The 27,287-nt window shown below is 42.7% G+C and overlaps 2 long non-coding RNA genes across 2 annotated transcripts in view; one reads left to right on the top strand and one right to left on the bottom strand.

The window, feature by feature from the left end:
* Window positions 1–440: 440 nt before the first annotated feature.
* Window positions 441–27,287, bottom strand: part of LOC125486494 — a 33,338-nt gene continuing 6,491 nt past the window's right edge. Inside the window, exon 2 of the long non-coding RNA XR_007265160.1 lies at window positions 441–1,461. This is a non-coding gene — a long non-coding RNA (uncharacterized LOC125486494). The remainder of the gene's footprint in view (window positions 1,462–27,287) is intronic.
* On the top strand, window positions 1,301–8,100 carry LOC109930149. The gene is made up of 3 exons (XR_002260660.2): window positions 1,301–1,367; window positions 1,451–1,611; window positions 7,224–8,100. It is a non-coding gene; the product is annotated as an uncharacterized LOC109930149 (long non-coding RNA).

The raw sequence follows: 27,287 nt of genomic DNA, 5'->3' as shown, positions 1-27,287 counted from the left end.
ATCAAGTGTAGGTAATCTTGTTGAGATTGGTTGGCTCGCCGAGCTGGTTTGTTGTTTTGTAAAAACCCTTGTAGGTAATCTCCATGATGGATAATGTACACTTTTTATGAAGGGCTTAATTGAGAAAAGATTGTTGATTGACTTTGCTGACTTCAATCAAACCATGGAGTAAAAATAAATTTTAAATACAGGCAGACACAAACTATCAAACAATTTGACAATTAATGATCCCAGTTGATTTGAGATACTTGGACAAGTCAGATCCTAGAGTGAAATGTCACTTGATAGACCATGGGTTTAGTTTTCTTGTTGTTTAACTTGGTCAGTCACTGAACATACTTGGAAGACATTGCCAATGTGTTTTTAATAAAATGTTTTTTTTCTCTTGATTAAAAACTTATGATATTATACTAGCCATTGGAATGATCACAGTACTAACATGAAGAAAAATTTCATCCCTTTTATCTCAGCATTACCTTTTACAGAAAGTCAAACCTCCATGAACCCCTAACTCCACATACAGATATGCCGGCTGAGCAAGAGGCTATAATCGGTTTCCTTTTGGCAAATTGCTGTGCATTTACCAGATGCTATTTTCTTCAGTTAATGTCTCTCATCAAGAAGCTCACTTAAGATGAGTTCACTACCTAATGTCTTCAATAGCCTTGTCGAAATGTCTTTTTCTGACACCACAAGCCTTCTGGTTATGAAGCCTTTTAGTTTCTAACATCTAAAAATCTCAGAACTTCTCTCTAGCACTGACTACTTGGAGATTCTATTGTTATGAACCTGTTGCTTTCTACTCAGTCAGTAACACTCCTTTCACAATACCATGCACTTTGCTTTGTCAAACAAATAAATTAGCAGGGGTCCTACAGGAAGGACCTATTACAAAGTAATTATGCAAAGAACATGCAAGTCTTGACATAAGCCCATTTTTGTTTTATAAAAAGGATTTGCTTAATTGTATGCAGATGGTGAGCATTAAGTTACAGGCTGACAAATAGACTTAAACTGGTTGGGTTAAGACATGTATGTCTGCAATGGGTAACTCGACCAAACTTCAAGCTTTCGTTTACAAAGATTGTCTTATATTCCAGAAAGCCAGCTGTTCAAAGGTGGAATTGAATCCACTATGAAGATCCATTTGTCCAGTGTATCAGCCTATTTTTCTTTTCCTCAATGGTTTGAGCATTTTATTGTCTGATTTTGTTTTGTTCCACGAGTGACATTTTACTTTATCTTGTTTACATAGACATGATCAGATTGGGTCATAACTCAGTCTGATTGAAGCAGGATTTCAGCTGCAAATTTTGGCCTTTTCTTGTTTAAAGACCATTGTTCAACTACTTCCTATAGAAATCCAGGTGAGTGGAAATTGTAAATGGTTTCAAGTATTTTCTTGTTTCAGCAGTCCAAAATGATTTTCATTGATGTGTTGATTCAACAGGTCAGTGACATCTGTGGAGAGAAATAAGTGGTTGGCCAGAAAACATGAACTTTTCATCAGAACTGGGAGATGTCACAAATGAGCAATTTTTAAGCAAATACAGCATTGGGAAGAGGGTTGGGGAGATGGAGAAGCCAAATAAAAAGAACATCTGTGATCAGGTGAGAAGACAGGAATGGTTTTAGATGACTTGGATGAGGGTATCAACAAGTGAAGACATGAAAGATGGTCCAGTGTATAAATGGGGAAAGCAGAGATCGCTATAAAAATGTAGTAGCGCAGAATGCTCCTTTTTTGGTTTGAAAATGTGACTAATGGAGGCCCGGTAGACTGCAGGGATGAAAGCCATTGCACCTGTCACTTTTGAGAGGGGATCTCATCCCAACACTAAGTAACATTTCCACTCCCTGTGCCTCTGTCGCAGTTAATGTCCATTTACCAGCACCTCATGAGAAAATGGGTTCTGTGAATTCATGAGGCCAGTTAGAGATCAGGAAACTGTTTATTTCTTGGCATTCTTAATTGTTTCAAAATTCATCACAGCAAAAAGACATCTGAAAAGTACATAACCTATTTATGACTTGTTCGTTTTATATGTGTACACTATGTTCTGTTGCAGTAAGTTTGCCCACTTCTCTGCTCTTACCCTTGTTCACTTGCAGAGTTCAGGATCTCATCCAAGTGGCCAGTTTCCCCACATGTGCTCCCATGTCACCGGGATATTTTACCCTTGGTGGGGCAGGAGCGGGGAAGGATATAATTCCCACGTCAGATCTTCTGCACCCTCCACTGGTGAAGTGTTAGAATGCTTAATGTGTAATGAATTACTTGAAACTGCAATGACTATTGCTATTGCCCAACACATAATTCAAATTTAAGATGTAAGATCACATTAACTTAATTCTGTTGTTGGGAGAGAAACTTTGTGCCTTTTGTTGATATCTTAAACCAGAGTCCAGGCAACATTTTAGAAAAAAAGACTGAAAATAACTGCATTTCAGCTTGTAATTAATCACCTGTATAGGGAGCTTAACTTGTCATGAATTGCTTCCTCACACTGGCTATAAATGTACCCTGGGTGCTGATGTCAATCTGCTAGCAGCCTAAAGGCTCTAACAGCACTAAGCAGAGCTAACAAGACAGTTGTGAGAATGTTGGCATGGCGACAAATCAATTTAGTCCCTGTTTGCCCCTAGTCACCCCTCGTCACACAGATGTGATTCCACTGGACACCTACTGACTCTATAATTATTTAAAACTTTAGTTGCATTATGGCCTGAGCACATTTTTACAGCTTTCAGTCAACACTGCTGAAAGCAGGAAAGACTAGTTAAAAGCTGGGGAATATGCAATTTACTTTTCAGGCAATTGTAATAATTTTTATTTCTTTCTTTTTTCCTGGAATTTGAGCATTTTGGGCAAGGACAGTATTTATTGTCCTCCTCTAATTACCATTCAGAAGGTGGTAGTGAGAGCAATGTCATTGGGTACACAATCTTCCAGATGTGTACACCAATTTTTCATGAAAAAGTATACTCCCTAAACTGATACAGTTTTACTAGAACCACTCACAACCGTTTGAAAGCAGAAAACTCTTGCCTTGATGCCCAAAGCTCTCATGGGTTTATCTTCCTACCAAAATAGCTGAGTCATGCAGCCAAGTGGGAAAGACTGCAGGCACAAGCTCAAATCAGTATTGACTCAGTTATACTTACTTGTGGCCCTGGATTATGGAGGGGAAAATTGTGCAGTCTTCCTGCTGAATGATCGCAAGTGTGTGCGTGCATTCTACAGCCTCTGATCTCGTTTGAGATTCACAACATACAATATGCTCATTTGGACAGACATGTCTCCTCCTGAATACATCTGCAGAAATTTCCTTGGCATAATGTCCTAGCCTCACCCATTTTCAGCAAATGACCTTCACTCCATTGTCGGAGTGGGGATGTTTGCCAAATGCAGCAAGACCTGGTTAGCACTGACAAGTAATGTTGCCTGGCACTTGTGTGCATGAATGACCAAATCCAAGTGTTTAACTATTGCCGCTTGATATTCAATGGTATTATCACGGAATTGCTCCACTACCTAGTGAGGGATAGTGAGACCAAAACTGGCATTTTTGTCTGACTCCTAAAGTTACTTATTCACTGGTATAGGGTCTGCCACATTTTGTTCAGTTGGCTATTTCTGATCCTTTTCTTTGGTCATTTCCCCTCTTCTGAAGACACCATTGGATATAAATTACCATATTTCATGGGTAATGGGATAGCACTGACAAGGCCAGAATTTGCCCATCCATAATTGCCCCAAATAACTATCTTGCTGGGGGAATGAACAGTTGATGAGAGTGCTGTGGAGCTGGAGTCAGGTGCAAGACTGGGCAGGGATGACAGATTGGCCTCCTCTACATCGGAGAAACCAAGTGGAGGCTTGGGGACCGCTTTGCGGAACACCTATGCTCAGTTCGCACCAAACAACTGCACCTCCCAGTCGCGAACCATTTCAACTCCCCCTCCCATTCTTCAGACGACATGTCCATCCTGGGCCTCCTGCAGTGCCACAACGATGCCACCTGAAGGTTGCAGGAACAGCAACTCATATTTTGCTTGGGAACCCTGCAGCCCAATGGTATCAATGTGGACTTCACAAGCTTCAAAATTTCCCCTCCCCCAATCGCATCCCAAAACCAGCCCAGCTTGTCCCCGCCTCCCTAACCTGTCCTTCCTCCCACCTATCCCCTCCTCCCACCCCAAGCCCCAGCCCCATCTCCTACCTACCAGCCTCATCCCGCCCCCTTGACCTGTCCGTCCTCCCTGGACTGACCTATCCCCTTCCTAACTCCCCACCTACACTCCCCTTTACTGGCTCCACCCCACCTCTTTGACCTGTCTGTCTCCTCTCCACCTATCTTCTCCTTTATCCATCTTCTATCCGCCTCCTCCCCTCTCCCTATTTATTTCAGAACCCCCTTCCCCTCCCCCATTTCTGAAGAAGGGTCTAGGCCCGAAATGTCAGCTTTCCTGCCCCTCTGATGCTGCTTGGCCTGCTGTGTTCATCCAGCTCTACACCTTGTTATCTCAGGGATGACAGATTGCCTTCCCTAAAACGGTACTAATGAAGCAGACATTTTTCCACAATCTACAATAGTTGCGATCATTATTATTTAGACTAACTTTTCTTCCAAATGTTATCAATTGTTTTCAATTCCACCAACTGCCATGGTGCAATTTGAACCCATATCACCAGAACGTAAACGTGAGTCTTTGGATTTCTACTCCCAATGACATTTGTCACAATGCTTTCATTCTCACCTTGGATATTAGATTGGCCCAGTTATCATAGAGTAATATAGCATGGAAACAGGGCCTTCGGCCCAAACTGGTCCATGCTGCCCCACTCAACCAGTTCCAATTGCCCGCATTTGATCCTTATCCCCCTAAACCCTTCTCATCCATGTACCTATCCAAACGTTTCTTAAATGTTGCTATTGTACCTGCCTCAACCACTTTCTCCAGCAGCCCATTCCATACAGGCACCACTCTCTGCGCGAAGAAGTTGCCCCTCAGGTCCTTTTTAAAGCTTTCCCCTTTCACCTTAAACCTAAGCCCTCCAGTTTTCAATTCCCCATCCCTGGGAAAAAGACAATATACATGCATCCTATCTGTGCCCCTCAAAAATTTTATACACCTCAAAGTCACCCTCATTCTCCTATGGTCCAAGGAATAAAGTCCTATCCTGGCCATCCTATGCTGGCCAACCTCTTCCCTATAACTCAGGTCTACTGATCTTGGCAAACTTCTCGTACATATTCTTTGTACACTTTCCAGTTTAACTATGTCTTTCCTATAACAGGGTGACCAAAACTGTACACAATACTCCAAGTGTAGCCTCACCAACGACTTATACAACTGTAACATAACATCCCAGCTCCTACACGCGATGCCTTAACCGATGAAGGCCTGCATGCTGAATGCCTTCTTCAGCACTCTGTCTACCTGTGACACCGCTTTCAACGAACTATGTACTAGTACTCCTAGGTCCCTCTGTTCCACAACACTTTCAGAACCTTACCATTTACTATACAAGTCCTACCTTGGTTTGACTTTCCAAAGTGCAACACCTCACACTTATCTGTATTGAATTGCATTTACCAATCCTCAGCCCACTTCCCCATCTGATCAAGATTCCCTCTGTAATTTTTGATAACCTTCTTTGCTATCAACCATACCTCCTAATTGTGTATCATTCGCAAACTTACTAATCATGCCTTGTACATTCACATCCAGATCATTTACATAAATAACAAAGGTCCCAGCACCAACCCCTGTGGCACACCACTAGGCACAGGCCACCAGTCTGAGAAACACCTTTAACCATCACCCTCTGCTTCCTACCATCTAGCTAGCTTTCCCTGGATCCCATGCGACCTAACTTTCGTGACTAGCCTGCCGTGTGGGACCTTGTCAAAGGCCTTACTCAAGTCCATATAGACAACATTCACTGCTCTACTCTCATCCATCCTCTTGGTTACCTCTTCGAAAAACTGTGAAAGATTTGTCAGACATAACTTCCTGTGCACAAATCCATGCTGACTATCCCTATTCAGACTTTGACTATCCAAATGTCGGTTGATCCTGTCCCTCAGTATCCTCTCCAATAACTTGCCTATCACTGATGTCAGTCTCACTGGCCTGTAATTCCCTGGCTTGTCTTTTCTACCCTTCTTAAACAATGGAACAACATTAGCCACCATCCAGTCTTCTTGAACTTCACCAGTAGCAAAAGATGAAGCAAAAATCTCTGCAAAGGCCTCTGCAATTTCTTCCCTAACCTCCCACAACATCAGAGGATAGACTTTATCAGGCCAACTTTCTTGGATATGTTTGACAAATTCCACCCCGTCTGGGTGGCCCAGTCAATGCAGGGGAAATTAAAATCTCCCACCAATACTAATCTATTATTCCTACTGGTATCTGCAATCTCTCTACATATCTGCTCCTCTAGTACTTACTGGCTATTTGGGGGTCTATAATACAGTCTCAAGAGATTGACCACCCCCTTCTTGTTTCTAAATTGATTGAGAATTGTTGGTTTAAGCCCAACCCCCAGGTTTTAGCTACGCCATCTAGGCTGGACCTTCAGTACAGAATAGTGTGACTGGTCAAACCTCCTCTTAACATTTAAAACTTCCTGAGCAAGAACTCTTTATTTGAAAAGTCACAGAATCAGAATTCTGGTGTCCACAACATTGAACCTTAATTAACCAATAAACCCCAAACCCTATTTTAACATAAGTTCAGATTAATAGTCATTTATTTTGTTATTTGCTGTTGTGGCACTAACAGCAGCCATGCTTACACTTCAATTTAATGTAATAACTGTGCAACTGTTCTGGGGTACTTTGAGGGTTTGAAAGGTATTACCTGAATGCATATTATTTCCTTGTGCACAGTGCTGTGAGCAACCGCTGTCCTCTGAATTAAAACAAAAAAAATTAACTAGTTTTTCTAATCAACCTGTTTAGATATGTTATTACACAGCTCTGCAGCAGGTGGGACTTGAAGCTGGGCCTCTTGGTCCAAAAGTAGGGACACTTCCACTACATCATAAGAGGGCCCTCTAACAACTGTCCTTTAATCTTGCATCCAATAGCGATTATCAGCTGAGGCGATCTGCCTTCTTTTTAAATGTAATCCGAGGGACGCTCCTAAAGTTCAAAACCTGAAAATCAAAAACGCAATACTTTTCTGTTTATTCCTCGTCTGGTTTACAGATTCCAAGGGCCTAGTTGTGCTCCAACACCTGATCCATATGGCCATTGTTTGTACAGCACCTCATCTATGGAGTTCAGCCAGAGATTCAACTGAGAACATCATAACCAAACTTTTACTTCTGTCACACTTTCAAACATGTGCAAACATGTTTACTCCCAGTGCTGCAAAACAGGAATGCATCACCAGTGGCAACTGGTGCACATGGCCTTTTTATTGCAGGAAGGAGCTCCAGTTTGTGAATTTTCGCAACTTGGTTAGGATTATTAATGATGGAAGTTTTCAATTGAATTTAATATTCACAGCAGACAAACATGTAAATTGACAACTGACTCTCACACAAATGATCTGTTTTACAGTCCTCCAGTCTCAGTACTCAGCCACAATATAACTTTCTTTTGAGTCTGAAGTGATTACTTGGTCATTTGTCATTCAAGTCACACTGGCTACCAGGGGTGAACTCTAAACTGTCACTACTGTTTCATTTAATGACATCATGCTATAAAAGAAGTGACTAATCACTTGGAAATCCAGACTGTAACTAACTTGAGGTTCTGGTAAACAAGCTGACTTTGTTTTTGTCCTGTCATAACTTCATACTTTCACTGCATTCAAAAATAAGGATGTGGCAGCATGTTAGATTGCTTGAACGTCCTTTGTGTGTGCCTTTTTTTAATTGTCTCTGCTACCTTCCTCTGTCTAGGGAACTCCTATAACTTATGTGTGTAGTAAAGGTGAGTTAACACTAATATTACTTTCTCTGCCTCACATATATATGCCAAAGTACATATGGGCACATGTATAGAGCTGCAGACATACACATTTGCAAATAAAAAACATTTGAGCGTGGCCTTACAAATGTTGGATACCTATGCACAATGACTTGGATGTTTATAAATGTAAACGTACAGATGGATACAGGTGTAGAGATTCATGTTGGTACAGCACATGTGGATACATACACATTTCTGCACAGGGAGCCAGTGGTGTAGTGATCATGCCACTGGACTAGTGGGCTCATGCTCTGGGGACATGGATTTGAATCCTACCATGGCAATTAAATTTTTTTTTAAATCTGGAATTAAAAGCTAACCTAACAGCAACTGATCTGGTGTACGTACATTAGAAACCAATAGAGAGAAAATAAAATTGATTAGTTTCAAAAATCTACTCTTTACCATGTATCTGATGGTAGACATTTTTGCCTGTGCATTCCCACTGAGGAACCTTGGCTGCTTGGGGTGATATCAGGACCTAGTGGAGGATAATGGTCTGTGTGTACTCATTTGGAATGTCAGCCCTTGAGACTTTGATTTCTGGGGTGAATCGATAGAGATCGGGGTTTATTCACTATTGGTGCTTATGCACTTTATAGTAAAAGCAAGCAGCCAGAGTTTTCTATGGTTTTTATTCTGTCACTTCTGCATCTGTGGGCATCACCAATTTGAATCTGTCATCTATATAGATCAGTAATTTACAAAAACAAGCTTTTATCAGTTGGCATTTTTGGGGAAAATAACAAAAAGCAGAAGGGACATTTCACACTTGCTTTGTTTCTACAAAATTGGATGACAGCTGTTATGAGCTCTAATGTACTAATCAACTGTGGGAAGATCAGAGCCAGAGGAGGAGCTGTGAATAAATTACACAGGAGTCACATTGCCAGTAGAGGGGCAAAGCTGTGAGCTATAAGAATAATGAAGTAAATGTTAGAACAATACAGTGCAAGACACGTACTACAGGTATATTTGTAACTCTTCCTTTTAATGCTTTTGTGATGCGCTGCCACCAACTTCAGTCCCCAGTTATATTGCTGTAGCTTACCAATGCACCCCTTTCAAAACCTTTGTAATTGTAACGTGGAACCTTTACTGTTTTAATCAGATGTTGTGCTTTTCCAATCCATTCAGCTGTTTTATTTGGTTGGTGTATGTTTTGTAGATGAGCTTCTCTGCGATAAGAATTGTTCATTCGGACCAGCATCTCTGGCCTGATTCTGTTTGGAAGACTAGTGATTTTGTTGTTTTTGTCTGATTTGACAACAAGTCACAGTCTGCCATACAGCATCAGGCAGAACACCAGTGTTTGCAACAATACCTTCTACGTTCTTAATATTGGAGCTTTGTAGTTAGGATTTTCAGGGAAAATTCTCTTGAATTTTTTGTTTTGACGTTTTGAAGAAAGTTTGCCACTAATTGGTATTGCTGAGGAAAATTTGTACATTCAATCAGTATATGCTTAGGTAGCTAATCAAGGTTAGCCTGATAACACCTACATTACAAAAATGTAAGCTAGTTACGTCTCTGCTTTTTAACTCATTTCGAGTGCAAGCTATAGAAACATAGCTACATAGCAGGAGTAGGCCATTCGGCCCTTTGAGCCTGCACCAACATTCAGTATGATAATTTCAGTATCCCACTCCTGCTTCCTCTCTACACCTCCTCATCCCTTTAGTTCCAGGGGTCACATCCAGCTCCCTGTTGAATATATCTAATGAATTGGCCCCGACAGCTTCCTGTGGTGGAGAATTTCACAGATTCACAACTGAGTTAAGAAATTCTTCCTCCTCTCAGTCCTGAATGGCTTACTCCTTATTCTTTGACTGTGACCCCTAGTTCTGGAGTTCCCTAACATGGGAACATTCTTCCCGCATCTAGCCTGTCCAGTCCCATCAGGATTTTATGTTTCTGAGATTCCGCACCCCACTCCCCATTCTTTTAAACTTCAGCAAGTACAAGCCCAGTCGATTCAGTCTTTCATAGAGTCAGAGAGTAATACCGCATGGAAACAGGCCCTTCAGCCCAAAATGGTGCATGGTGACCATGGTGTCCACTCAGCTAGTTCTAATTGCTCACATTTCGTCCATATCCCTCTGAACCCTTCTCATCAATGTACCTATGCAAATATTTCTTAAATATTGCTATTGTACCTGCCTCAACCACTTTCTCTAGCAGCCCATTCCATATATGCACCACTTTCTGCACGAAGAAGTTGCCCCTCAGGTCCTCCTTAAATCTTTCCACTCTCACCTTAAACCTATTCCGTCTAGTTTTCAATTCCCCAAACCTGAGAAAAAGACTATATGCATTCTTCCTATCTATGCCCTTCATGATTTTACACACCTCAATAAGGTCACCCCTCATTCTCCCATGTTCGAAGGAAGAAAGTCTTACCCTGGCGAACCTCTCCCTATATCTCAGGCCTACTTGTTCTGGCAACATCCTCATAAATCTTCTTTGCACATTTACCAGTTTAACAATGTCTTTCCTATAACAGGATGACCAAAATTATACACAATACTCCACCTGCAGCCTCACCAACGACTTATACAACTGTAACATAATGTCCTAACTCGATGCCTCGGTCGATGAAGGCCTGCATGCTAAATGCCTTCTTCACCTCTCTGTCTCCTTGTAATGCCGCTTTCAACAAACTATGTACTTGTACTCCTAGGTGCCTCTGTTCCGCAACGCTCCTCAGAACCTTACCATTTACTGTATAAGTCCTACCTTGGTTTGACTTTCCAAAGTGCAACACCTTACACTTATCTGTACTGAATTATATTTGCCAATCTTTAGCACACTTCCCCATCTGATCAAGATCCTTCTGTAATCTTTGATAACCTTCCTCGCTATCAACAATATCTCCTAATTTTGTATCATCCGCAAACTTACCAATCAAGCCTTATACATTCACATCCAGATCACTTATGTAAGTAACAAACAACAAAGGTCCCAGCATGGACCCCTGTGGCACACCACTAGTCACAGGCCTCCAGTCCAAGAAACAACCTTCAACCATCATCCTTTGCTTCCTGCCATTGAGCCAATTTTGAATCCAGTTAGCTAGCTCTCCCTGGATTCCACGTGACCTAATCTTCATGACCAGCCTGCTGTGCAGAACCTCGTCAAATTCCTTATCAAAGTCCATATAGACAACATCCACTGCCCCAAACTCATCTATCCTCTCGGTTACCTCTTTGAATGTCAGACATGACTTCCCATGCACAAATGCATGCTGACTAAACATTTACCCTTGTCTTTTAATATACACGGAATTAGTGGCTTATTTTGTACACAACTGAACGAAAGAATCATCTGTGACAGCACATAACCTCTACTGGCTGAAAGCAACCCTGGGATCGGGAGCCAATTTGGCTTCACACTCCCCACTCAGTCAAGGGTTTGCACTCGTTACAGTTTGGAAGGTCTGCTTTTAATCTTATTTTTCCATTAGTTTGTTAGATATTTCTTTAAACAGAAAATACTAGTGAAGTCCTCAGCATAGCTAGTTGTTAACAGGACTGGGGAAAAGGACAGCTCCAACCATTATAGTACACAACATGGTCCTGGAACTTAAGATGTGTGACTCGAGAGTCCACCTGCCTGGAGTCTTATAGTGACAAGCCACAAAGGAGAAACTGAAACTGAACATGCTACAAACGTTCAGCAAGTCTGGCAGCCTCTGTAAAGAAAGAAAAATTAGCAATGTTTCAGGAGTAACTTTTCAACAGAATCTCTGAGTATATTTTAGATGTTGGCCCTTGCTCATTAGTAGCACAACTCACCTCTGAGTAAGAAGGTCATGGGTTCACATCTCATTCCTCCAATTAATCTAAACTAATACTCCAGATACAATTGAAGAAGGGCTGCACTGCCTGTTTTTCAGGTGAAATATTTAACCTATTTGTCATCTCAGGTGGATGTAAAAGATACCACTATTGGAAGAAGTGTAGGACAATGCTACCTATTAGTATAGGTAGTAGAACAGATGATCTAGCCATTGCCTCACTGCTATTTGTGGGACCTTAGCTGTAATATAACAGTGACTACACTTGAACATACTATAGGCTGTGAAATACTTTAGAATATCCTGAGGTTATGAAAGTTGTTAGAGGAATGACAATTTGTCCTTTCTTGAAAATGATTACACTAGAATTGTTCATAGACTTTTGTTGTAGAAGCTGTTTAACGTGTTCACAGCTTCCCATCTTTTCTGTTTTTGTTTCACATTTCCAGCTTTTGAAAGTTCTTGGGTGTTTTTACAAAGAAGTGAAATCCTTTTTAACATTAAAATCATTAACATTGACATTAAAATCTCACCATCAGAGAGAGACAGGGAACTTTGCTGTAACATAGCTGTATGCCTGATCAAATAACATGCTTTCTCCTTGTGCAGTGAAATAACAATTGCAGTGTTCAGAAATTTGTGGATTTTTCTTTTCTGTGTATCATGCTGTGAGTGTCTTGCATTCTGCCCTTCCTCCATGTGGCTATTATCTAGGGAAAGCTATTGAGAACAACTGTAATTTTGACCAATGGGCAGAATTGTCAGGTGGATCAGCTCATGGTATTCTGCCTTCCTGCTGTGCTGTCAAACAGAGGACAGGGATCCCATTTGCAACTATCAAGATGGATGTCATTGCCCCTGAAAAATGCTAGTTAATTAATGCTTTAATAGGCCCCTGATTCCTGCTGGTTGATTTGTAATTTGGAAAGATGTTCCACCCCTCAGAAAAGCAACCAGAGACCGGAAAATGACAGGGAGCTGCTTCAATGCATGTTTATTAAGATTTTCCCATCCCAGACACTCAAGGGGTTGGGAAAATTCTAGCAACCACTTGCACCTGTTAATATTTTGGCAAACCAATGCTGCACACTCCAGGACCGATGTCTTACTCCTATGTTGTGGTGCCCAGAGCCTGATCCTGGTCCCAGTGTTATGATACATGTGCTCAATATGTGATTCTTGTCTCCAATATTCCCATATGAGCTCCAGTTTGAGCTTCTAAGAATAGAAATTTGATCATAGGATAAATATTAGTCAGGATGCAGGACAGAAATATCCTGCTCTTCCAAATTGTGACCGATGACTTTTTGACGTCTAACTGCAACACCAGAAAGAGCCATGGTTTAATGTCTCATAGCAAAAGATGGCACATCTGACAGTGGAACACTCGTAAGTGGGTGTGCTGGAGTGAAAGACTGAGTTTTCATTTAAAGTTTGAGTTGGCCCCAATGGCGTGATCGCTGGTTTTGATGGCACCATCTTGAAAAATCTTCTGTGTCAAGCAGCATGACAGCCATATAGTTGTTAAATTACTCAAAAATGTTTCATGTGCTCCATTATATTCTTCGCCCACTGTGTGCTTCCAGTGAAACACATTTTTCTTTACACGTTCAAGTCTTCTTTTTGATCCAGCATATAAGTGCGGCATAGCGACCGTTCAGGGTTCCCTGCAACTGTGCACCTTGTATCCTATCTCAGATCTCGATAGCACAGGTAACTACTTCACGAGCCTCTTGTCTCAGTCCTGCCATCCCAGGAAGGAATCAGTCTGGTGAACCTTTGCTAGGCTCCTTCAATAGCAAGAATGTCCTTCCTCAGCCTGGAAGACCAAAACTGCACACAATACTCAAGATATGACCTCACCAAGGCCCTGTATAACTGCAGCAAGACATCCTTACTCTGATACTCAAATCCTCTCACTATGACAGCAGCATGGCATTTGCTTTCCTTACCACCTGCATGCCGACCTTCAACGACTGTTCCACCATGACACCCAGGTCTCATTGCACCTTACCTTTTCTTAAACTGCCATTCAGATAATAATCTGCCTTCCTGTTTTTGTGTCCAAGTGGATAACCTCACATTTATATTGGATTTGCTCACTCAACCAGTCTGTCCAAGTCACCCTACAGCCTCTTTGCATCCTCCTTACAGCATGCACTGCCACCCAGCTTAGTGTCATCTGAAAATTTGGAGATATTGCATTCAATTCCTCCATCCAAATCATTAATGTGTATTGTGAACAGCTGGGGTCCCAGCACTGAACCCACAGCATCCCACTTGTCATTGCCTGCCACTCTGAAAAAGAAACATCGAATGTAGGAATGGGCTCTTCGGCCCACGATGTTGTGCCAAATGTGATGCTAAATGAACGTCATTCCTTCTGCCTGCCCTTGGTCCAAATCCCTCTATTCCTTGCATATTCTTATCTAAAAGTCCCTTAAATGCCCCTATCATATTTGTCTCTGCCGCCACCCTAGCGGTGTGTTCCAGATTCCTACCACTCTCTGTGAATAAAAAAACTTGCCCCTCATGTCTCCTTTGAACTTTCCCCCTCTATCCTTAAATGCATGCCCCCTAGTATTAGACATTTCAACTCTGGGGAAAGGATTCTGACCGTCAACCCTATCAATGCATCTCATAATTTTATAGACTTATTAAAGTTTTTGAGAGGGTTTGCAACTCGGGCCGTGGATGAGTTTGTACACTTGCTTGCTGAGCTGGTGTATTTGATTGCAGACATTTCACCCCCCACTGCTAGGTAACATTGTCCCTCCGGTGAACCACTGAAAACCAGAACCAGAAGTAATTCCACCCACCTCAGCAAACCGAGGCATATAAATAACAAGCAGGACAGAACAGCAACGCTTCACCTGAGGCGCACTGACAATGTTACCTAGCAGGGTGATGAAATGTTTGCAATCAAACACACCGGCTTGGCTAGCAAGTCTACAACCTTTAGAGACTTCTATCAAGTCTCCCCTCAGACTGCACTGTTAGATTAATGATTGCTTTGTGCAGTGGTTTGATTGGTTAATTGGAACTTTACTTAATTACATCTTTCAATAGGAACACTTTGGTTTAAAAGGCCTTTTATGCAAGTTAATAACTCCTTACATACTAATCTTGAACAGATTGTTCACAATGAGCCCTATTTTTGAGGCAGACCATCATGTCCTGTGGCTTAGAACAATTCCTTTGTCTTAAAACTTTCTTCTACCTCTGCATTGTCTGGAAATGTGCATGTAGTTTAAATTTTAAAACATCTTTCCATATTATCAATTACATTGATTCACCAATTATAAATTGATCAAGATACATTTCTTAAAGAGATTATCTATCTCACAATTGCCTTTAAATCCAAAATCAAAATATTAGTTTTAAAAAGTACAGAATGGAAAATGGCTGCATGTTAATTAAAATGGCTTCCTTGACCTTAATTGTTACTGAATATAGTGACTACAAAATGAGGGCATTTGGGCTGGAGAGGGCATAAGAAAGAAGCATTAGAGATGGAGGGGGATCATGTGCTAAGGAAACCAAATTGAAGTAGGCAGTCACCCACCCTGCATGATGCAGCCCTTGCCATATTACCCAAGACCTGAACAGGGTAACTTTCCAGGCTATCCCCTCTGCTTTTGAATTCCTCCCAACAACCTCAATATCAACTGAGTTGGAAACAGCCCTTAAGTGATTATTTATAGCCCACTTAAGAGCCTCCTTGCATCTCCCTCACAAATTACATTCCCAAATAGTTCTGTATCATTAGCAAATATGGAAATACTACAATTGGTGCCCACATCTAAATGACCTACAGATTGTGAACTGCTGTGACTGCCTTTGATCACTGCAGATCCCTATGCGTAACAGCCTGCCATCCTGAGCATAACTCATTTATTCCTACTGTCTCTTTCTGTTTGTTACCCCATTATGGCTGAAGTGAACATGGGTCCCTTAGAGAATGATGCCGGAGAAATAATGAGCAACCAGGAAGTGGGAGGGAAGTTGCCTGAACACTCTTCATCCTCCTTCATGGTAGATGATACAAATAGTATTCCAGAAATATTAAAGCAAGTGGCAAAATTTGGGAAAGAAAGAAACACAATAACCATAACAAAAACAATAACCATACAGCACTTGGGAAAATAATGGGGCTAACGGCTAATGGGTTTCATTCAATGATACTAAAGGAAGTAGCTACATTGATAGTGGATACTAGTAGTAATCTTTGAAGAATCCTTAAATTCTGGAAAAGTCTCAGATAACTGGAAAACTACCGATGTTCAAGAAAGGAAAGAGGCAAAAGAAAAGGTAACTATAGAATATCTGTTTAACATCTATTATGAAGGATGTAATAATATAGTATTTAGAAATATATAATCAAGCAGAGTCAGCACAGCCTTATGAAGAAGACCATGCCTATTAAATTTATTGGAATTCTCTAAGGAGGTAACAAACAAGAGAGGTAAAGGGGAACCAGTAGATACAATTTACTTGGTTTTCCAAAGGAGTTTGATAAGATACTGTACACAAGGCACCTCAAAAAAATACAGCCCATGGTGTTGGGGGTAGTATATTAGCATAGATAGAGGATTGGCTAACAAAGAGACAACAAGAGTTGGGATAAAAGAGGTATTCTCAAAATGGCAACTTTGTAACTGGTTGAGTACCACAAGGATCAATGCTGGGGCCACAATTATTAACAATGTAAATGACTTAGATGATGGAAATAAATGTACTATTGCCAAGTTTGCAGATGTCACAAAAGTAAGTGCAGATGTCAAGTGGTGAGGATTACACAGATTAAGTAAGTGGAAAAAAATTTGCTAGACGGAATACAATGTGGAAGAATGTGAATTTATACACTGTGGCAGGAAGATGCTAATTATTAATTTAAATGGAGGAAGCTGCAGATAAAAGGGATTTGTGGGTCATTGCGCATGAATCATAAAATGCAAGCATCAATAGCCATGGGTAATAGGGAAGGTAAATGGGCCTTTATTTCAATGAGAATAGAATGTAAAAATAGGGAAGTCTTGCTGTACAAGGCACTAGTCAATACACAGCTGGAATATTGTGGACAGTTTTGATCTCCTTATCTAAGGAAAGATATACCAGCATTAAAGGTAACAAAGAACAGTGCAGAACAGGAACAGGCCATTTGACCACCAAACCTGTGCCAATACATGACACCTTTCTAATCTAAAAATCTTTTGCCTCCCTGTAGTCCATATCTCTCTCTTCCCCACCTATTCATGTCCCTGTCAGGATACCTCTTACACATTGCTCTTGTGTCTGCTGCTACAACCTCCTCTGGCAGCGTATTCCAGGCACTTACCACCCTCTGTGTAAAAAAAAAGCCCTTCATATCTCCTTTAAACTTTTTCCTGTTTTACCTTAAACCTCTGTCCCCCAGTAATTGACATTTCTACCCCGGGGGGCAAAAACTCCAATTATCCATGCCTCTCATAATTTTGTAAACTTCTATCAGGTTGCCCTCTGTTATGTTCAGGTGAAAACAAACAGTTTGTCCAATCTCTCTTCACAGCTGATACCATCTAAAGCAAGCAACATCCTGGTAAACCTTTTCTGTACCCTCTCCAAAATTTTCTGGTAATGTAGTGACCAGAACTGTACACAACAGTCCAAATGTTATCTAAATAAAATGTTGTTCAGCTGCAACATGATTTGCCAAATTTTACACACTGTCCTGATCAGTGAAGGCAAGCATGCCACGTGCCTTCTTGGCCACCTTATCCCTCTCTATGTTAATGCTTATAAGGATTCTGCCATTTATTGTATACTTCGGTCCTGCATTAGATTTTGCAAAATGCATCACCTTGCATTTGTCCAGATTAAATTCCATCTGCCATTTCTCTGCCCAAGTCACCAGCCCATCTACAACCTGCTGCATCCTTTGACAAACAAAGGAACAACATTGGCTATTCTCCAGTCCTCTGGGATATTGCCTGTGACTGCAGAAGATATAAAGATTTCATACAAGGCCTAGCAATTTCCTCCCTCAGTATTCTGGGATAGATCACATCACATCCTGGGTTTGTCCACCTTAACGCTTTTCAAAACACCCAACACCGGTTTTTATATCAACATGTCCTAGAATATCAACATACCCCTCTCTCGACTCACCTTCCATCATGTTGTTCTCCTTTGTGAACACTCTTGCAAAGTATTCATTAAGGATCTCTCCCACTGGCTCCACGCATAGATTTTGTCCTTTATTCTTGAATGGACCTACTGTTTCCCTAGCTACCCTCTTGACCCTTATGTATGTATAAAAACCCTTGCGATTTTCCCTAATCTTGTTTTAGCCAAGTTCATTTCATGGCCCCTTTTAGCCCTCATAACTCCTTGTTTAAGTTCTTTCCTGCTTTCTTTATATTCCTTTAGGGCTCTGTTTTCAGTTTCCTAAATCTTTATGTATGCTTCTTTTTTCTGTTGTCTTCCAAGGTTCCTTAAACTTTGCCATCCTTGTCCTTCACTTTCACAGGAACACACTCGTCCTGAACTCTAATCAACTGGCAATTAAAAGATTCCCCACATGACAGATGTGGATTTATCTTCAAACAGTCATCCCCATTCTACATTCCTCAGTTCCTGGCTAATATTGTTGTGGTTAGCCTTTGCCCAATTTAGTACTTTCACCATAGGACTACTCTTAACTTTATCCATAAGCAACTTAAAGCTTACAGAATTGTGGTCACTGTTTCCGAAATGCTTCCCCACTGAAATGTCGATTACCTGGCTAAGCTCATTTCTCATTGTCAGCTCTGGTATGGCACCTTCCCTAGTTGGGCCATTTACATTCTGCTTCAAGAAACCCTTCTGAATGTACCTCACAAATCCCACCACCCCCTCTCCCCTACCCAACCCAACCATCTAAGCCCCTGGAGCTAAAGGGGTCCCAGTCAACATATGGGAAGTTAAAACCACCCACCAGAACCACATTGTTGTTTTCACATTTTTCCATAATCTCTTGGCGTATCTGTTCCTCTCTCTCCTGTTGTCAGGCCTGTAATACAGCCCCTTCCTATTCCTGAGCTTAACCTACATGTCCCTCTTGCAACCAAGTCTGTGTAATAGCTACAACATCATAGTTACATGCATCGATCCAAGCTTAAAGTTCATCCATCCTTGTATTCGGCTGAAAGTACCTAATGGGTTCTTTATGGACTGATCAAAATTTATACAAGATACGAGCTAATATGAAGCAAATTCATTATCTTAATCCACTTAATATATATCAGAGACATGCAAACTAATGAGTGAATCTATTAGCTTAAATTACATAATGCACATATATTTCTATATTACATGCACATATATGTATTACACACACAAGTCTCACACTCCATTCAGGGGCTTTGGTTGTAGTGGCACTTGGAGCCCTATCTCAGATTCCACAGCACCCGTCTCGCAAATGCCAGCTGATGGGGAAAAGTCTGACAGGGACAAAGTCCCTGAAATTAATACTATTCTGAATCTAAGATTACGTGCTGAATCTCCATTTTCTAATACTTACAGTACTTTCACTGACATTCCATTGTGGAGAAAATCAGCTGAAAACATCTCCAGGTGGCTCTGTGTTAACTACATAAAAATGCTTTCTGGACAATCAAGGATTGCAGTTACCTCCCAGCCAAAAAAGGCTTGTTTTTTAACACCAGGTCTATTTTCATATATTTTTTCCATTTTGCTTCAATTGCTCACAGTGATTTCACTTGCTAACTTACTGATCTGGTTCTCACCCATCCTGCCACATTAGTTTAAACCCTCCCGAGTGACACTAGCAAACCTCCCTGCCAGAATACCGGTGCCCCTCCAGTTTAGGTGTAACATATCCTTCTTGTACAGATCCCGTCTGCCCAGGAGACAATGATCCACGTATCGTAGAGTCATAGAGATGTACAGAACGGAAACAGACTCTTCAGTCCAACTCGTTCATGCTGACCAGATATCCTAAATTAATCTAGTTCCATCAGCCAGCATTTGGCCCATATCCCTCCAAACCCTTCCTATCATATACCCATTCAGATGCCTTTTAAATGTTGTAATTATACCAGCTTCCATCACTTCCTCTGGCAGTTCATTCCATACATGCACCACCGTCTGTGTGAAAAAGTTGTTCCATAGGTCCTTTTTAAATTCTTTCCCCTCTCACCTTAAACATATGCCCTCTAGTTTTGAACTCCCATACGCTGGGGAAGAGACCTTGACTATTCACCCTCTCCATGCCCTTCATGATTTTATAAACTTCTATAAGTTCACCCCTGAGCCTCTGATGCTCCAGGGAAAATAGCCCCAGCCTATTCAGCCTCTCCCTACAGCTCAAACCTCCAACCCTGGCAAAAGACTTGTAAATCTTTTCTGAACCTTTTGTAGGGAGACCAGAATTGAACGCAGTATTCCAAAAGTGGGCCTAACCAATGTCCTGTACAGCTGCAACATGACCTTCCAACACTTACACTCAATGCACTGACCAATAAAGACAAGCGTACCAAACGTCTTCTTGACTAGCCTGTCTACCTGCAACTCCACTTTCAAGGAACTGTGAACTTGTGCACCAAGGTCGCTTTGCTCAGCAACACTCCCCAGGTCCTTATCATTAAGTGTATAAGTCCTGCCCTGATTTGCCCTACCAAAATGTAACACCTCACACTTAGCTAGATTAAACTCCAACTGCCACTCCTCGGCCCGTCTGATCATGGTCCTGTTATACTCCGAGGTAACATTCTTCACTATCCACTACACCACCAATTTTGGTGTCATCTGCAAATTTACTAACTGTACCTTCTATATTCACACCCAAATCATTTATATAAAATTACAAAAAGCAGTGGATCCAGCACCAATCTTTGTGGAGCACAATCCTTGTAGCACACCACTGGTCGTTAGCCTCCAGTCCGAAAAGAGGGTTGCTTTCCACATCCTCTGTCTCCTACCTTCGAGCCAATTTTGTATCCAAATGGTTAGTTCTCATGTGATCTAACCTTGCTAGCCAGTCTACCATGCAAAACCTTGGCGAATGGCTTACTGAAGTCCTCCATCCCACACCAGCTCTTTGGCTACATATTTAACTGTACTATCTTCCTATTCCTGTCCTCACTGGCATGTAGCACATGGCACAGGGAGTAATCCCAAGATTACAATCCTAGAGGTCCATCTTTTCAATTTACTACCTAACTCCCTCCATTTGCAAGGCCTCATCACTTTCCTGCCTATGTCGTTCGTACCAATGTGTACCATGACTTCTGGCTGCTCGCTCTCCCTTTGAGAATGTCCCATGTCCACTCAGACATTTTTCATGCTGGCACCAGGGAGGCAACATACCACCCTGGAGTCTGTTTGCAGCCACAGAAATGCCTGTCTGTGCCCCTGACTATGGTATCCTATATTACTGCTGCTCTTTTACTCTTTGACACTCCCTTCTGTACAACAGAGCCGGCTGTAGTGCCACTGTTCTAGCTGCTGCTGTTGTCATCCCCTGATAGACAACTCCCCGCAACAATATCCAAAATGGTATTCTTGTTAGAGGGGGGAAATAGCTACAGGGGACTTCCTGCAGTGCCTGCCTGCTCTTTCTAGCAGTCATCCATCTATCTGCCCATGGGTGTGACCGCGTCTGTAAAACTCCTGTCTCAATGCTTTCTGCCTCCTGCAAGCTTCTAACAGTGTCCACCTGCTGCTCCAACCAATCCATGTGGTCTGCCAGAAGGTGCAATTGGATACACTTCCTGCTGATATAGTTGTCAGAGACGTTCAAACTGTCTCTGATTTTCCACATTCCACGGAAGCAACTTACAACCCCACTGACTGCCAGTTTTACCCTCTAGCAACTATTGCAAAATAAATTTCTATTAAAATTATTTTACAGCTGACTAGATGGCCCCAAGTGTTAGATTCTGATGAAAGAATACTAAATACGTTATTCTGTAAACAACAGCCTAAGTACTTTTCTAACCCCACTACTTGAAAACCAGTCCAGAGAAGGTTCACTACGCTGATACCAGGTATGGAGGAATTTTCTTATGAGAAAAGGTTAATGGGGCCTACACTCATTGGTGTTTACAAGAATAATAAGTGACTTTGTTGAAATACAAACAATTCTTAGGAGACTTGACGTGTAGATGTAGAGATATTGTTTCCCCTTGCGGGACAGTCGAGGACCAGAAAGCATAATCTTAGATTAAGACATTGCCCATGGATGAGGAGGAGGACTTTCTTCTTTCAACGAGTAGAGATTCTGTGGAATTCTTTACTGCAGAGAGCTATCAAAGCTGAGCTATACAGATTTTTAATACTAAGGGAATCAAAGGGTATGGAGGAAAAGGCAGGGAAGTGGAATTGAAGATTATCAGATCTTCTGTGATCTCATTGAATGGCGGAGCAGATTAATGGGCTAAATGGCATTTGCTATAATTCTGTTTGCTAACCTCCTGTCTCTGACTTTCTGAATATACCAACCACTGGCTCTCCTTTATTAATGTTGCATGTAACATCCTCCAAAAAACTCTTGTCACAACCAAGGCCAGAGAAGCGCACTGCTGTTCTACGCTCACAGGTTAAAACATAAAATAAACTACCAAGATGGCTGATTAAATACTTTCAGAGATAGCAGGAACTGCAGATGCTGGAGAATCTGAGAAAGCAAGGTGTTAGAGCTGGATGAACACAGCAGGCCAAGCAGCATCAGAGGAGCAGGAAGGCTGACATTTCGGGCCTAGACTCTTCTTCAGAAATGGGTGAGGGGAAGGGGATTCTGAAATAAATAGGGAGTGAGGGGGAGGCGGATAGAAGATGGATAGAGGAGAAGATAGGTGGAGAGGAGGCAGACAAGTCAAAGAGGCGGGGATGGAGCCAGTAGATGTGAGTGTAGGTGGGGAGGTAGGGAGGAGATAGGTCAGTCCAGGGAGGATGGACAGGTCAAGGGGGCGGGATGAGGTTAGTAGGTAGGAGATGGGGGTGGGGCTTGGGGTGGGAGGAGGGGATAGGTGGGAGGAAGAACAGGTTAGGGAGGCGGGGACGAGCTGGACTGGTTTTGGGATGCGGTAGGGAGAGGGGAGATTTTGAAGCTTGTGAAGTCCACATTGATACCATTGGGCTGCAGGGTTCCCAAGCGGAATATGAGTTGCTGTTCCTGCAACCTTCGGGTGGCATCGTTGTGGCACCGCAGGAGACCCAGGATGGACATGTCGTCTGAGGAATGGGAGGGGGAGTTGAAATGGTTCGCGAATGGGAGGTGCAGTTGTTTAGTGCGAACCGAGCATAGGTGTTCTGCGAAGTGGTCCCCAAGCCTCTGCTTGGTTTCCCCGATGTAGAGGAGGCCACAATGGGAACAGCGGATGCAGGTGAACATCTGCTTGATGTGGAAAGTCTTCTTGGGGCCTGGGATGGGGGCGAGGGGGGGAGGTGTAGGGGCAGGTGTTGCACTTCCTGTGGTTGCAGGGAAAAGTGTCAGGTGTGGTGGGGCTGGAGGGGAGTGTGGAGTGGACAAGGGAGTCCTGGAGAGAGTGGTCCCTCCGGAAAGCAGGTAAGGGTGGGGAGGGGAAAATGTCTTTGGTGGTGGGGTCGGATTGCAGATGGCAGAAGTGTTGGAGGATGATGTGTTGGATCCGGAGGTTGGTGGGGTGGTACGTGAGGACAAGGGGATTCTGTTTTGGTTGTTATTGCAGGGAGGAAGTGTGAGGGATGAGTTGCGGGAAATGCGGGAGACACGGTGGTAGAGGGCGTTCTCGACCACTGAGGGGGGAAGTTGCGGTCCTTGAAAAATGAGGACATCTGAGATGTACGGGAGTGGAATGCCTCATCCTGGGAGCAGATGCGGCGGAGGCAAAGGAATTGGGAATAGGGGATGGCATTTTTGCAGGAAGGTGGGTGGGAGGTGGTGTATTCTAGGTAGCTGTGGGAGTCGGTGGGCTTGAAATGGATATCGGTTTCTAGGTGGTTGCCAGAGATGGAGACAGAGAGGTCCAGGAAGGAGAGAGAGATATTGGAGATGGTCCAGGTGAACTTAAGGTTGGGGTGGAGGGTGTTGGTGAAGTGGATGAACTGTTCGAGCTCCTCGTGGGAGCACGAGGCAGCGCCGATACAGTCATCAATGTAACGGAGGAAGAGGTGGGGTTTAGGGCCAGTGTACGTACGGAAGAGGGATTGTTCCACATAACCTACGAAGAGGCAGGCATAGCTTGGGCCCATGCGGGTACCCATGGCCACCCCTTTTGTCTGTAAAGTGGGAGGAATTGAAAGAGAAGTTGTTGAGACTTAGCCGAACTCGTCCTCACCCTCAACAACGTCTCTTTCAATTCCCCCCACTTCCTACAGACAAAATCTCCCCTCCCCCACCGCATCCCAAAACCAGCCCAGCTCGTCACCGCCTCCCTAACCTGTTCTTCCTCCCACCTATCCCTTCCTCCCACCCCCATCTCCTACCTACTAACCTCATCCCGCCCCCTTGACCTGTCCGTCCTCCCAGGACTGACCTATCCCCTCCCTACCTCCCCACCTACACTCACCTCTACTGGCTCCATCCCCGCCTCCTTGACCTGTCTGTCTCCTCTCCACCTATCTTCTCCTCTATCCATCTTCTATCCGCCTCCCCCTCTCTCCCTATTTATTTCAGAACCCCCTTCCCCTCCCCCATTTCTGAAGAAGGGTCTAGGCCCAAAACGTCAGCCTTCCTGCTCCTCTGATGCTGCTTGGCCTGCTGTGTTCATCCAGCTCTACACCTGATTAAATACTTTATCGGGTTTTAAATAAAATATCTCTCAACCAGGTTTCTTATAAATAAAATTATTGGCTTATCAAAATAAAACCTATTCAATGAAAAGGCAAACAACTGATTAACAGATACAGCTGGTAAATGTCATTTCTCTAAATAACCCAAAACTCACACAAAAATACACACAGCTGCAATTAAGGAAAAGGGGAGAAATTCTCTGCAGTGGTTTACTTTAAGAAAAGAACATTTTCTGGTGATTAGGGTTATTTTTGAAGATGAAAAGGATAAGATGTAGGATGTTCTGAAATCTGTACTTCTGATGTTTTAGCTTGTATGCCTAAGTAAGGCACTAATTATACAAGGTCGTCTTTGGAGTTTTGCAGACAGGTTGCTCAAGAAATACAGTGTTGGGAAGTTCCTTCAATCACTCTTTCAAAAGACCAAATACGGTTAACCATGAACTCAACAAAGGGGTTTTCCTTCTAGAAAGGAAGAGATCAGCTGGGCAGCCCTTTCTCACAGGTGTCCTGACCCTGAACTAATTCTAGATATCAATCATAGTCTCTACCCAGTCACTATTCAAAGTCACTGAGCCAGCAGTTGAACTGTGATTTCTTGGAAGCCTTGTTTAAAAAATAATCCAATTTTCACAGTGACCTTTCAATTACCACTTCTAAATGACACCTAACATTTCTGGGATTTTTCTTCTGTCTCTTCTTCCATAAAGACAGATGCATAATAACTGTTTAGTTTATCTGCTATTTCCTTGTTCTCCATTTAAGTTCTCCTGTCTCTATCCGTAATGGACCTACAACTGCCCTGGTTGATATTTTCCTTTTCACATACCTAAGTCAGCTTTTATAGTCGAGCTTTGTTTCTCACTGGCTTTCATTCATATACTCTTTCCTCTTTCTTTGAAGATTTGGTCATCCTTTGCTGGATTCTAAATTGCTCAGGCTTGCCAATTTTTAAGCCATAAAAATCAGACCAAATCATGTTGTTAGGAGCCAGAATTAACTTCCTGAGAGACTGATAGAGGCAGATTTAATTATAGCTTTCAAAAGAGAACTGAACAATTATCTGCATGGTCAAGAGGACAAGTCAGAGAGTGGGACTAAGTATTTCCCAAACTGTTTACCAGCATGACCCCAATGCCTCAATTTTGTATAAACCCCAGAATGAAAGATTTGGGGTTCCAGAAGTTCTTGAGCAAAGGCATAAGTCTTCACGTTGAATGTGTGGGCCCTTCAGACCTTGACTGGATGGGGTAGGGGAACTTTAGGGCAGTTCCTGTAAAGACAATTTCTCTACAAAAAAAAATACACCTCTAGAATCATATAGTACAGAAGAGGCCCTTCAGCCTATCAAGTCTGCAGCAACAAAAAATACGTCACTACCTACATTAGTCCCACTTTCCTGCACTATGCCCAAGGCCTTAAATGTTAATAGACTTAAACCGCTCATCTGAGTATTTTTTAAAGGTTATGAGGTTTCCCCCATCAACTACCCTCCCAGACATCAACTACCATCTGGATGGGAAGTTTTTCCTCAAATCCCCTCTAAACCACCTGCCTTTTCCTTAAAATTACGACCCCTTCTTACTGACCCTTCAACTAAGGGCAACAACTGCTCTCTATCTACCCTGTCCATGGCCCTCAATCCTACACACCTCAATCAGGAACCCCTCAACTTTCTCTGTTCCAAAGAAAACAAGCCCAGCCTTTTCAGCCTGTCTTCATAGCTGAAATGCTCCATTCCAGGCAATATCCTGGTAGATCTCCTCTGCACTCCCTCCATTGCACTCTCATCCTTCCTATGGTGTCATGACCAGAACTACACACAGTACTCCAGCTATGGCCTAACCAAAGTTCAGTACAGCTTCAATATAACCTCACAACTCTTATAATTTACGCCATGGCTGATAAAGGCAAGTATCCTGTGTGCCTCCTTAACTATCCGGTTAACCTTTCCTACTACCTTAAGGGATCTGTGAACAAACACACCAAGGTCATTCTATTCCTCCGAGCTTCCTAGTGTATTACCATTCATTGAGTATACCCTTGTTTTGTTCCTTTTTCCAAAGTACATTACCTCACGTTTATCAGAATTAAATTCCATCTGTCATTGATGTGCCTATCTGAATGATCCATTAATATCCTTCAGTAAGCTAACACCTTCCTCCTCACTGTCAATTATCTGGCCAATCTTCGTGATAAACGACTGCACCTCCCAGTTGCGAACCACTTCAACTCCCCCTCCCACTCCTTGGACGACATGTCCATCCTGAGCCTCCTCCAATGCCACCCGAAGGCTACAGGAACAGCACCTCATATTTCACTTGGGAATCCTGCAGCCCAATGGTCTCAATGTGGACTTCACAAGCTTTAAAATCTCTCCACCCCCGAACTCATCCCAAGACCAGCCCAGCTCGTCCCCGCCTCCTTGACCTGTCTGTCTTTTCTCCCACCTATCCACTCCTCCATCCTCACTGACCAACCCCCACCCCCACTTTCTACGTACTAGCCTCATCCCCGCCTCCTTGACCCATCCGTCTTCCCTCCCACCTACCCGCCCCTCCCTCCCAACTGACCAACCCCCATCCCAACTCCCTGCCTACACTCACCTTTACTGGCTCCATCAGCACCTCCTTGACCTGTGAGACGTACCACCCCACCAACCTCCGGATCCAACGCATCATCCTCCGACACTTCCGCCATCTGCAATCCGACCCCACCACCAAAGACATCTTTCCCTCCCCACC

This window comes from Rhincodon typus, chromosome 29 (genome assembly GCF_021869965.1).
Source record: "Rhincodon typus isolate 14 chromosome 29, sRhiTyp1.1, whole genome shotgun sequence".
NCBI lineage: Eukaryota > Metazoa > Chordata > Chondrichthyes > Orectolobiformes > Rhincodontidae > Rhincodon > Rhincodon typus.
The sequence above is the reverse complement of the archived record's forward strand: the minus strand, read 5'-3'. Positions and strand labels throughout refer to the sequence as shown.